The 10,325-nt window shown below is 40.7% G+C and overlaps 1 pseudogene; it reads left to right on the top strand.

Moving 5' to 3' along the window:
• Positions 1 to 216: 216 nt before the first annotated feature.
• Positions 217 to 8,841, top strand: LOC110342471 (annotated as a pseudogene).
• The last annotated feature ends 1,484 nt before the right edge of the window (positions 8,842 to 10,325 follow it).

Below are 10,325 nucleotides of genomic sequence, written 5' to 3' on the forward strand. Positions count from 1 at the left end.
CCAAATAACTCTAAATTTCTACAAATTCTACAAAATTTCATAACATAAAGAATGTATATAACCATCTAATTAGGTATATTTGTTGTTACTGTGGTGAAAAGCAGATTACGAAAGGAAGGATTGGCTTTGTCTCACAGCTGTGGGTACAGTCCACTGTGGTGTGGAAGGCACACTGACAAGAGCCTCAGGCAGTTGTTCCCAGTGCAGCAACTAGAGATGGAGGCTGTTGCTCGGCTTGCCTTCTCACCTTCCTTCAGTCCTGACTCCAGACCACCAAATGGTACTGCCCATAGTAAAGGTACGTCTTTCCTTGTCAAAGGAACCAACCTAGAAACTTCCCCAGAGATAAGCCAGCGGTTTGGATTTATTTCCTTAGGTGTTTCTTGATCCGGTCAAGCTGAAGATGCTGACCATCACAGCTATGTTTTCTTTCTGTTACCCCTCTTTCCCTTCTTTTTCACCCCCTCTCCTTCCCCACTCTCTCTCTTTCTTTCTTCCTTAAATTTTCTGCCCAGAACCATGAATTAAACTCAATTTTGTATTGAGTTTGCAAAAATAAGCAATGAAACCTCAAGCCAATCCTATTTCTGAATTCAGTTACCAAAGAGAAGTATAGCCCAGCTGTGCTATAATGAATGCTAGGATTTACTAAAGACTTGAGTGTTATAATTTAATAAAAATTATGATTATATTGACAGATGTCCTTAAAGGGATGTTTATTTATATACACTATGGGGGTTCATTCATGGTTACTAAGTTAAATTTATACTTTATTAACTATTATCCAAATGAGTTGTTCTGTAACAAGTTAAGGTCTATTAATCTCAAGTCAGCAGTTAGCACTCCACTTTGTAAATGTGAAATACTTTAATATATTACTAATTGAAGAGGGAGATAAAATAGATGCCTGTTTTCATAGCAACTAGCTGTCATTGCTCCCTAAGGGCTAGCTAAAGCGGATAGCTTTTCTTTACTTTCTCTTATGAGACTCATGTTTGGGAAGGATGACAGTACTAGAGGTTGAAGCTGAAATACTAGACATGCAGTTTACCACTGAGACATTTACCTTTTGGACTAATTGCTAATCTGGAAAACTCACAGCATTTTCCTGTACCTCAAAAAAATAACGTTCATCAAGACTATTTGAAAATGGGTGGTCAACAATATTTTCTTTAATGTCAAGACTTAGCTGTAACTTTGATGACATTGTGAGAAGCGTTGGTCTCTCCCTCTATTACTCACTGGATCAGTCTACTCATAGCACAGAGTCAACATACTCTAGAAGGTCCTCTACTTCTTATTACTGATTATCAACTGGGCAGGACCTAGGTAAGCATCTGTAGATGTGTCCTTGAAGAAGCTTCTAGATGGGGTTAACCGAGATGGGAAGACACACAGTATAATGTTTGAAAGGCACAGTTCCACTCAGGACTGAACAGAGAGAAGCAAGCCAGCCAAGCACCAACCTTCATCTCTTTCAGTTTACAGATGGGGTAATGTGACATTATGCTTATGCCTCCATGATTTCCTTGCCATGATGAATGGTACCCTCAAACTATGAGACATAATAAATCCTTCCATACTTATGTTACTTTCTTTGTGTCTGATATGTGTTCTCAGCAATGAGAAAATTAACTGGTACACAAGTCCAGAGATGATTGACAGGCTCAGAACCCACATGTCTCTGCCTTCATGCTGTTTTCTTACATTATACTGACTTCTTGCTTTCTATTTCAGACTTCTAAATAGCTAATTCCCCCAAATTTTCTTTCCATGTCCCCGTGTGTGCACATACTAGTGTTGTTCATTATCTTCCTATTGGAGCCCCAGTTGTCAGGTGCTGTTCTGTATCTTTATAAACTACTTGACAGAATTTCTTTGTTCCTAGAACTATTTAACTCAAATGCTATTTAGGAAGACACTTGGCCGATTGAAAAAAAGTTACACAGCAGCATAGATTTAGAATGGCCATCCATAGTAATGTTGGAAAGTTGAAGGTTAAAATTCTAGAATGTTAGCCTAAGAAAGCTGATGTCTTACCCAGATTGTTCTGTTCCATATCTTAACTGAATAACAAGGTAATATATGGAAGACAATTCATAAACATTCATCGATGTGCTACAATAAATCTCCATTAACAGTAAGCACTCGAATATGTTTAAAATAAAGTGATTACTGGTGCCTACGAAGAGTGTGAGGTGAAAGATGGAGAAGGAAAAGTTAATTGTAGACAGTCCAGGATGTATATGGATGGAAGAATAATACCCAATCTTCCCATAGCACTGTGGGATAACCCTGACTGACAGCAAGGAACAGAATGCTTCACAGTAGCTGATAAAGAGAATTTTAAATGCTTTCATCACAAAAAATGATAAAGCTTTCAAGGGATACAAACCAAATAGTTCAATGAGATAATTGCAAAACAGTATAGAAATATTGAACTATGATATGGCTAAGCATACACTGTACCATTGAGATACATCCCCATCCTAGTGCCACAGATCACTGCATAAACCTGAACATTTGTAATGCATCAATATAATAAATCCAATATTGAAGAGACAGCACCAGGAGGTGCCCTGTCTAGTCGAGAAGTGATGGAATGATAAGCCCAAGAGAGACAACAGAATTTGATGTTGGTTTAAGCAGTTGGGAAAGATCCTTGAACCCTTGGGATTACCATTACACCTCAGGAGAACAAAGTGTGCTGGGATACCATGGGTGAGATGAAAGACAGCATCCTTGAAACAAAGGGCCTTGGTGTATAAATAGTGTTCTATTTAGTGTTGAGTAGCACTGGTTCCTTCTCACTTGGTAATTACAAAGGTTTGGGGATACTCTTGTCTTTAAAGAATCTTGAATTTACATCAAAACTTTTGGTTAAAAAATAAAACTAAAAATAGATTGCTGTGTTGCTTAAGTTCCTATGTCCTCTTCCTGCTTGGGAAATTTCACATTTACAAAGGGAAGACAATCTCCTAGAGAGGAACTCTGTGTTGTCTGAGGTCTGCATATTCCATAACCTTTTAAGCAGCTGAGACTCCATCTTCAACAACAAAATGACACTCCTCAGGCACAAAGAACAGCCTGCAGTGTGTGTCCTGGTGATTAGAACATAAAGATATACAGGGTGATTCTGGCCACTGTTGGGGAGACATATGCTGCCTCAATCTGGTTTATAGCATCATCTGCCAAGCAGAGACATCATCAAAGGACTCCACTGGGCAGATAAAGCGTGACACAGCTGAGCTTGACCTGAGAATGCTGCAGTGAAGTCCAGGATGTGGAGTCTCATGGCATCCTAGCTGCAGAAGTATGTGGTTTTTATTTATTGTTTGAGAGTTTCATGCACACTCATGATGTGTTTTGATCAATACAATCCCCATGCCCTCCCCTCCTACTGTTCCCATATCACTCCAAGGAAATGTGTATTTTTAACAGATTACTGTAACCCAGGGAACTATAGAGACAAATCCTATTCACCATTGGAGATTCAGGCTTGATAGACAGAAACCAAAGCATGGAGTCTAGAATTCAAGGAGAAACAACAGGGACTTTGCAATAATTTAAATTTCTAAGTTTATATTTAAAGAATTTAAACTTTAAAACCTATGTGTATCTTCACATATATGTTTCTACATGTTCCTTTGTGTCAGGTGCACTATAGGGAAAAAGGACCAGCCAAAGAAACACACCCTGAATAGAGCCAAAGAAAACACACTTTGGCTCTGCAACCAGAACCAAAGAAATACACCCTGACCCTGAAACCAGTGCCAAAGAAACACACTTTGCCCCTGGAATAAGAACCAGTGAAAGAAATACACCCTGGACCTAAAACTAGATCCAAAAGGCTAAAAAGGACAAGTGAAAGAAAGACACTTTGACCCTAAAACCAGAGCCAAATCTGACCCCAACCCTGTGCAGAAAACTAGCCAATCCCTGAGCAGAATATTAAAATCTAACCAATCCTTACCCTGGAATCCCTATATAAACCCTGTGTCTGTTCATCTTGTGGCCCTGGAAGCCCTATATAAACCCTGTGTCTGTTCAGCTTGTCGCTTTTCCTGCTACCCGACTGTCCTCTGCCACTCTAGCAAAAGACAACCCCTCTCCTGGATTCTTCCCTCTCAATAAACCCCTTGGATGAGCTTTGAGTGAAGACCTTCTTTTGCAGTGGAGCAAGAGACCACCCTGGGCAGAGCAGAGTGAGTAGTGCTGTAACACTTTTGCTGGGGAAACCTTCCCCTGGCACAGTGGAGTTGTTATACCCTGCTGTCCACTCTCCAGAGAGCAGAAGCTGAACTGTAGCAACTTTGTCCTGGAAACCTTCTGCCAGAGCAAAACTGCTATACTGGGCAAATATCCCCAGCTGGAAGACCCTGTCCTGCCAGAACAGAGCCAATAAATTTGGGGAAGCCTTTCCCTGATGCAGGGCTGTAAGCTGCTATGCTTACTGTGGCTTGTGGTATTCCTTGGCTCCCGAGCTCTAGGATACCTTTTCACCTGAGCTGTGTAACACTCAGTATTCTGTGACTCCCTAGTGCCAGAATACCTGTCCCATCCAATCTGTCCAAAAATGCCACATGCACCAGAGTGTTTGTGCAGAGAATGCATGTGCAGAGCAGAGGACCCTTATGGGTGTCATCCTGAGAAATGTTAACTCATCTTCTCAGGGTCTTACCAATTAGGTGAGACTGCCTACCCAGCAGAGATCCTTCTGCCTCTGCTTAACCAGTGCTGGCATTGCAGGCACATGCCAACACACCCAGAATGTTCACAGTGTTTCAAGCATCGAACTCAGGTCCTTGTGCTTGCATGCCAAGCAGTTTACTGATTGAGCCATCTCCCAGGTAACCAAGCAAAAATTAAAAAAAAAGAAAAATCAGAGTCATAGGAGGGAACACCAAACACCACAGAAACACGGTACTATTCAATAAAGAGTTTGTTGTCACCCTAAGGAACACCATTGTCATAGACCTGCATGATAGCCTCCAGGGAACAAAAGCAGAAACAATAGCAAACTCAAGAGGCAGCATTTCCCATGTCATTTGTCATAGACACAGCATCTTGTGTGTCATGTTGCTTCTCTCACAGGTATTGCCTAAAGAGATTTATTCAAAATAAAGATTTTGGACTTTTGGACTCAGAAATTCATTACTGTTTCCATAAGAAAATGGCCCTAGACAGTCACAACTTAAAAAAAGTAAATCTGTACTGGGTGAATATGAAGCCATAAATAGTGAGGCATCCGGCCATCCATAGTATGATCTGCAGACCAGCAACACCAGCAACACTATGTTGCTTACTATTTTATATCTTATGTATGAGTTTTTGCCTGTGTGTATGTCTGTGACCCACAAGCATTCAGTGTCTACAGGGCCAGGAGAAGAAACTGGATCCTCTAGAATCAGAGATAATAATTCTGGTGAACAACCATGTAGGTGATGCGAATTGAGCCTGGGTCATCTGGGAGAGCAGTGGGAGCTCTTCCCCACTTGAGCCATCTTTCCAGGCCCTAGGTTGTCTATTAGAAGGCAGCATCTCTCAGACTTGGAAGCCACTTCAGCCAAGAAAAAAGAATTGTCTTACAAGCAGAAAAACTTGAGCTCACTGTTAGAAGCCACATAAAAGACAGCTATGATAGAGAGTGTGCTTGTAATATCAGCAATGGTGAAGCAGAGACACACGGATCCCTGATGCATGCAGCCCAGTCATCCAAACTTAACTGGTGAGTTCTGAGCTTGAAGAGAAACCCTGAATCATAAAGAAGCAACAAGTAGGATGGTGCATGAGGAATGACACTAGAGGTTGCTCTCTGGCCTACAAATACACAGGTAAAAACATGTATGTGCACTCACACAGTAAAGAACATGCACATACAGGAATGCACACACAATTGCACACAAATGGTATTACAAATACATATACAAAAGTAACAAAATCTCAAGCCCTTCATCAGGCCAGAGGCCCTAGAATCTCCCTTTTTTAATCTCTAGATAATTTGCATGCAGAGAAAAGTTCTAGACTCTAAAACTTGAGAGGCTGTGATTGATTTCAGGACATACTAACTCAGAGTTCACTCCAAGGTAGCTTCTGAGCTAGTGCCAGGTCTCTAATCATGGAGATCATTGTCTCTAGCAGATGGCATGTTAGGGGACCCTGTGATTGGGACTGGCATATCTGTCTAAGTTGCATAGATGGTGATTCTGCCTGATACATGTGCAGATGACTTTGGAGGTTATAAAAATATTTAAGTTGAGGAGTGGTGAGATGGCTCAGCACAGAAGGACACTTGCAATCAACCCTGACGACCTGAGTTCGATCCCAGAACCCACCTGATGGGAGGACAGAACCAACTTCCATAATTTATTCTCTGTCTACACATAATAAGACATGCCCCCACTCTACTATTGCTGCTTTGGAATTCTACAAAAGGGTTTAAAAGGAGAGCCACATTCCAAATCTGCCTGGAGTGAAGCAAACTATGGATCCATTGCTTGAGACAAATGACAGCTCATTGTGTCTGGGGAGGAGTAGTGCCCTGCTCAGCGCCAAGCATGCAGAGGGAGTCACATTGCTGAGAAAGCCACTGCTCATCTGTCATTGACTACTTAACCTTGATCATCAGCTGAGGCAGCTTTGTGAGTTCCCAGGATAGCAGGGAAACAGCCAACGTGAACTGAGATGTGAATGGGAGGAGGAGGAAGGTGAAGCAATGTAATGAGGATAAAAGAGAAAGCCCAAATAAAAAGTTAATTTTTTAATTTAAACCTACTCCAATTTAAAAAAACTAATAATGGGCATATTTAACACTTCAAGGACAAGACTCCAATTTATAAATATTGGACATTAGAAGAAAAAAGATAGGAGCTTTAATATTTATGTATTTATATTCAAATGCCAAAATCCAGCACATTTCTCTCTACACACACACACACACATATACACACGCACACATACACATACACAATGGTTGTATTTTTCTAAGTACTAAGGATGACTGTTCTCTATATGCATGACTTCATCTGGAAAGATCTGGCATGTTCACTGATGTGGGCTCTTGTTAGTATCAAATCATGACCAGCTGTCCCTCATTTACTTATTTAAACACTGTGTCTTGTTTGTGGCTGTTGAGGTTATTTACAGAGTCTGTCAGATTCTGTGACTTCTCATTATCTCCCTAATTCTTTTTTATGTGAAAAAAATTGCTGCCAGGAATTGGAGTTTTCCAGATGCATCCATCCATCCTTCATGATCCAGAGCAGCCAAGCCTCTGGGCTCCATTTCAGCCACCCTTCCTCACATCTGTCCGGCAAGCTTTCTCTTTTCTTCCTTCACTACTTTGCATCACTCCTCCCATACGCATTCCATTTCACCTTGGCTGTTTCCCTGTTGTCCTAGGAATTCACAAAGCTGGCTTAGATGATGATCAAGGTGAAGTAGTTGGTGACAGATGAGCAGTGGCTTTCTCCCCAATGTGAGTCCCTCTGCATCTTGACGCGGAGTCGGATACCTCTCCTCCCTAGAGACACTAATCTATCATTTATCTCAAGCAATGAACCCACAGTTTTCTTGGTTCCATAAAAGTTCAGAATGTGGGTCTCTTTCTAATAATTTTGTTGAGAATTTCTAGACAGCAACAGCAGAATGGCAGAATGAACCCACTTTGTGCACAAAGTGGTGTCTCTGGAATTTCAATCATAAAATATTTCTTTTTAATAATTGTCAGTCTGTTTTGCCAGTTGGAAACCTTGGGCAAATGCACTTTTCCATTTTTTTCCCACAGTATGTAGCTACCATTTTCAGCATGTACAATTATTTACTGATAAAAGAACAAACTTAACACATGGAAAAGGAAAGTGGAGAATAGAAAATTTAAGAACCTCAGAGGGATTATGTTGACTATTAAGTAAGAAAAGCATTTAAAAACATAATTGCCCCTGGCGTGATTCCATCCTGAGTGTCTGTTCTGAGGATCAGTAGGCAGTTTCCTCCGTTGGACTTCTCTCACACCGAAGGGCGTGCCTCCACCTCATTGAAGACTTGATGGAAATGGACATGAGCCCTCTTAGGCCACAGAACTACCTTTTCAGCTGTGAACCAAAGCTGACAAAGATTACCACTTTTAGGTGGATAATGATGAGAATGAACACCACTTGTCACTAAGAATGGTTAGTTTAGGGGCAGGGGCAAAAGATGAATTATACATCGTAGAGGCAGAAGCAATGAACTATGAAGGCAGTCCAATTAAAGTAACACTGGCAACTTTTAAAATGTCTGTACAACCAACAGTTTCCCTTGGGGGCTTTGAAATTACACCACCTGTGGTCTTACGGTTGAAGTGTGGTTCAGGGCCTGTGCACATTAGTGGACAGCACCTAGTAGCTGTAGAGGAGGATACTGAGTCAGAAGATGAAGATGAGGAGGATGTGAAATTCTTAAGTATGTCTGGCAAGTGGTCTTCTCCTGGAGGTGGTAGCAAGGTTCCACAGAAAAAAAGTAAAAATCAATGAAGATGAGGAAGAGGATGCTGATGATGAAGATAATGATGATGTTGATGATGAAGAAGCTGAAGAAAAGGTTCCAGTGGAGAAATCTGTAAGAGATACCCCAGGCAAAAATGCACAAAAATCAAACCAACATGGAAAAGACTTAAAACCATCAACATCAAGATCAAAAGGTCAAGAGTCCTTCAAAAAACAGGAAAAAACTCCTAAAAGCCCAAAAGGACCTAGTTCTATAGAAGACATTAAGGCAAAACTGCAAGCAAGTATAGAAAAAGCACATTGAACAGTCCTGGGCACTACTGGTAAATTAAGCCCAAAGATGGGGAAAGAGGAAAAGGAGAAGCAAATATAGCCCATACTGAGTGCCATCCAGACTGAAGGCTTCTACTTTAGGCTCAATCCCCTTTCCTAATTGGCCATCCATTTCCCCCTTGCACGCTGGAAGCAATCTTTTGTTTTCCTAAAGCATTTTTCTTTCACTCTTGTGATGCAGAGAACTTAACTGCTTTCTACACTTGTGCATATGCCTCATCTTTGACAATGTTTTAATACCTTTGTATCCTTAGCTGCTCAATACATTTTTGAATTAACCAAAAAAAGATATAATGGCCTGTAATACAGCTTTAGTGGGTACAGGTACTTGACACCCAAACCTGAAGACCTGAGTGCCCCCAACCCCCAAATCCTTGTACTAGCTGTGATACATTATTATTATTCAAGAATCCATTCCATGTTTTAGTTCAGGGCATATTCCTATTAAACATTTAATTTCCTACCTTGATTTGAATCCCCATTCTCCAAAGACACATCCAATGTTCTAGATCATGTTGCAGTTCTATTAATTGAGAACATACTGTCTTAATCAGGGTTTCTATTGCTGTGATAAAACAACATGACCAAAAGCTACTTGGGGAGGAAGTGTTTTGCTTTTTTTTTTTAAACTTTTACTCTTCTCTCACACATTTACATGCTGATTGTAGTTTCCCCTCTCTTCACTCCTTCCAGCCTTTCCCCCACCTCTCCTCTCCCCCCAGATCCAGTCCTCCATCCCCCTGTTTTTTTTTTTAAAGAAACTCTTCCAGTATATCCACCTACCATGGCCTAACAAGATACAATAAGACTAGGCACAAAGCCTCATATAAAGGCTGGACCAGGCAACCTAGCAGGAAAAAAAAGGTCCCAAATGCAGATAAAGATCAGATACACTGTCTACTCACATTGTCGCAAGTCCTGCAAGAACACCAACCTGTACAACTATAAGGTATATGCAGAGAACCCAGCTCAAACCTATATAGGGTTGGTGTTTTTTACTTCAGTTTCTATGAGTCCTTATAAGCCCTGCCCTGTTGATTCTGTGGATCTTGTTTCCATGATGCTCCAATTCTTCCTCCTGTTCTTATTCAGGATTCCCTTGACTCTGCCTAGTGTTTGACTGTGGGTATCTGCATCTGCTCCCATCAATTGCTGGGGATTCCTTTGCATGTGTATGTACATGTACACACACAGACACATACAAACACAGACACACATGAGAGAGAGAGATTTAAAATAAATAAAATCTTAAAAGAAAACAGAAAGTAAAAAGACTAGCTGTTCACAGATCTACTTGGAATCATTTCCCATGCTGGTCACTTAGTATATAAATCACCATGTAAAGGCAGGCTTTTTATTTTCTAAAATAACTGGCTTTATTATATCCATTGACTCATAACTACTGACCCACATAATTTTATGCCTTTTTATTATTTAGAAAAAACATAGCATGCCATTTCCCTTCATATGCTTTTGGTTGAAAAATAGAAAGCAAGCATGGTGGCA

Source organism: Mesocricetus auratus, unplaced genomic scaffold, assembly GCF_017639785.1.
Source record: "Mesocricetus auratus isolate SY011 unplaced genomic scaffold, BCM_Maur_2.0 Super-Scaffold_100676, whole genome shotgun sequence".
Taxonomy (NCBI): domain Eukaryota; kingdom Metazoa; phylum Chordata; class Mammalia; order Rodentia; family Cricetidae; genus Mesocricetus; species Mesocricetus auratus.